Source organism: Sorex araneus, chromosome 9 (assembly GCF_027595985.1).
Source record: "Sorex araneus isolate mSorAra2 chromosome 9, mSorAra2.pri, whole genome shotgun sequence".
NCBI lineage: Eukaryota > Metazoa > Chordata > Mammalia > Eulipotyphla > Soricidae > Sorex > Sorex araneus.
This window is the reverse complement of record NC_073310.1, coordinates 31,208,287-31,211,687: the sequence shown is the minus strand read 5'-3', so window position 1 is coordinate 31,211,687 and position 3,401 is coordinate 31,208,287. Positions and strand designations below refer to the sequence as shown.

Below are 3,401 nucleotides of genomic sequence, written 5' to 3'. Positions count from 1 at the left end.
TACAGTTTGAAGAACTTCTGGAGATATAAAGCAGATGGAATTAGGTCAGTGAAAATAGATTAGAAACACACTGTACAACATTGCCCAATGAGAATGCTGCAGAAGAGATAAGACGGTATTATTTTGTGGGTTTCTCTCTCTCTCTCTCTCTGTGTGTGTGTGTGTGTGTGTGTGTGTGTGTATGTGTGTGTATAAAGTGGGTGCAGAGATTGGGCCACAGTGGCTGTACTCAGAGCAAGAAGACAAGGACCAAATTGGAGTCAGCCACTTAATGAAGCGCAGGTAATTTATGCTTTCTTCTCTTTCCAGCCTGAGGAGATACTGTCTTTGAAAGGATCACCAAACAAACTTTAAGCACAGCCAGTAGGACTTGGGAGCAGGAGCAGCTCATGAGAGAATTGGGATCAAAATCCTAATTTTCAGAGTTTAAGAGGGAGCAATCCTCTGCACCACTGCCATGGTTCAGGGAACATATGGGGTAGCAGGGATTGGATCAAACCTGAGTAGGCTGCATGCAAGGCAAGTGACTTACTAGGTCTATTATCTGCCAGGGTCCAAATCCTTTAATTTAAAAAAAATTCTTCAGTATAGTTTAGGTGAGTTAAAGTGTATGTGTTTTGCAGTCACATATAGTAGAGCTCAGAGCCTCCTCTGGTTCTGTGCTTTGGAGTCTCTCCCAGCAGTGTTTAGGGAGCCCTGTGCAGTCCTGCAGAACAAACTAGGGTCAATCACATGAAAGACAAGTACCTTAAGCCCTGCGCTATTTTCCCCAGTATAAATTAACCACACCCCATTACCACCAAAGTGCTCATGTCCTTCACCAATGTCCCTATGTTACTCTAGCCTGGACATCATTAATCCTAATTTCAAGTTGAAGTGACAATTCTTTTCTTTACAAAGATAGATAAGTGGTATTTGTATCCTTGAAAATATAATATCCTGGGGACTATTTTTTCAATATAGGGCTGGATTGAGAATTGAATGAAGTAACATCGAGCACATCTGACAACTGGGATGATATATCTAACATCTGGGTATCTACCCCCAGGACACAAAACATTCATTCCAAAGGACATAAGCATAGCATTTTTCATTGTAGCACTTAGTACAAAAGATAAGATATAGAATCAACCTCGGTATCCAACAATAGATGAATAGTTTATGAATATATGATATATGTACACAATGGAATACTGTGTATCTGCAAGGGGCAATGAAATCATGCAATTTGCTTCAACTTCGAACTGGAAGACATCATGTTAAGTGAAATAAGCCAGAAGAAGAAAGACAATCAAAAGATGATCTCACTTGTTGGCATATAGATTTAATGGATGAGGGAATGCAGTGGAGCAAAAGGGGAATACCTAAATCACCCACAGAATTTAGGGAGGACAGACAAAGTCAGAAATCAAGGAGGGAAGTAAGAAGAGATGGGTGGAAAGTAACAAGGGAGAGGAGTCAAGGGTTGTGGTACATTGGTGGTGTAGAGGAGTGCTATAGCTATATAAACAAACCACAGAGCCAACAACACTGAAAACATGAGATCCAAATGATATCAACTGAATTTTATAATCTGCATGTCAAGGTGACAGGCTGAAAAGTGGGTGAGAACCTCGGGACTCTGTTGGAGGGAAGTTGATATTGGTGGTGTCTGGTGGTGGAATTGGTGCTGAAATACTTTCTAAAACTCAGATATGAATTACTTTGTAAATCATAGTGGTTAAATAAAACAAAAAAATTGAAATCGATTTTTCAGATGTTCATGGGATATGTATGCATAGCCAAAATGACCCATAGCTTTAGTTTTGGATGCATTATTTCTCCTTTTTTGATTCCAATACATTGAGCCAGCTACTGCATATTGACAGTAGCATGAAAACTAGTATGAAACTTGGATAAAATCTACCATTACAAATGTTCAAGGTCCTGATACACTTTCTTGTTTTTAAATTGCGTTTCTGTTTACAAATTCCAGGCAATAAGAACCTACCTAATTGGATTGTGTGTTAGCATGTGAGTGTTGTAGTATCTTTTGTTATGATAACCTGATGCATCTGAAGGTCACAGTGATGTAAGCTGCTTTGGGTTTTACTCACATGCTCATATTCGCATGGTGGCTGGGTCTGAAATTATCATGCAGTCATTCTTTTAAAGAACTAGGTGCTATGAGAAAACCAAAGATCATGAGCACAGTTTCTTATTTTCTCCTTTTCTTTAGGGGAAGATAACTTTGACTGTGTTCTAAAACTTCAGCATTTCTAATTGTTTCAGTGATCTAAAGGAAAGCAGTCAAGGGTTTGATCCAATATATCTCTAAAGTCTGCTTAATCCCATGCCCATTTACTTTCCACTTTTGGTTTTCCTTAAATGAAAAGGATCTGATTTTTATGACCATACAGGGTCATAAAAATGTATACAGATGTACATTCTATTCTGTACACCTTTACATAACTAGAAAGAAATTTGGTAGTCAAAGAATTTTTTCCAGAGAGTTTTCTGGATCCTGTCGTGTCAAAACTGTAGGCCACACTAACATCAAATAAATAATAAAATAAACTGAACTTTCCTTTACTGGACATTTTCTACATATGTACATGCTACAGTTTTATTTATTTTTGCTTTCCATAACAAGTAACCTATTGCAGTGCCTTTCATAAAATATAGGCTTAATACAAATTAATAGAATTGAAAAGAAACAATAATTGAGACTAGTACTCATTTATAGTTTACAAACTTTACCTTGTTTGCTTCACTGCTAAACCAAGAACAAAAATTTAAATGCCGTGGCCCTGAAAATCCATGAAATTAACTTGCTTTGTCTCCTGATCTAATTGAAGAATAAACCAAGGCCCAAATGGTTCATTCTTACATCAGTTTCATCCAACTGATTATAGTTTTATTTTATTTTATTTTTTAAAGTTAGAAATTTATTGCTACATTATTAGGGCAAATACATAATGCTTTATAAATTTGCATGCAATCTTTGTTGAGGGGCCATCCTAATCTCTGTATCATTCCAATTTTAGTACATGTGCTGCCAAAGTGAGCACTCAACTGATAATTTTAAGATCCAACTGAGTCCAGAATGGGGATAACCACAGACCAGGGAGATACCTCTGTTTTTTATATCAACCCTGTTATCCAAATTTACTCAAGATAAGTTATGCAAGATCTCCTCCAAAGTCTGGATGCACTTTGATAGTGGATGTTTTTCTGGCTGACAACGATTCTAACATATGGCACATTTTAAGAAGCACCAGAAGATCAAAATAGTCAGGTTTCTGTGCTTCAGCTGAATTTCTTGAAATAGCTCGGTTATAAAACTCACAACAAACAAAAGTTCCTTTAGCACTCCTGCGTGTTAGTAAGAGCTAGACTGTGGTGTGTATTTAGATCACTTT

At 37.2% G+C, this 3,401-nt stretch overlaps 1 non-coding gene across 1 annotated transcript; it reads right to left on the bottom strand.

Moving 5' to 3' along the window:
* Positions 1-2,946: 2,946 nt before the first annotated feature.
* Positions 2,947-3,050, bottom strand: LOC129398985 (U6 spliceosomal RNA). The gene has a single exon (XR_008626841.1). It is a non-coding gene; the product is annotated as a U6 spliceosomal RNA (small nuclear RNA).
* Positions 3,051-3,401: the final 351 nt, after the last annotated feature.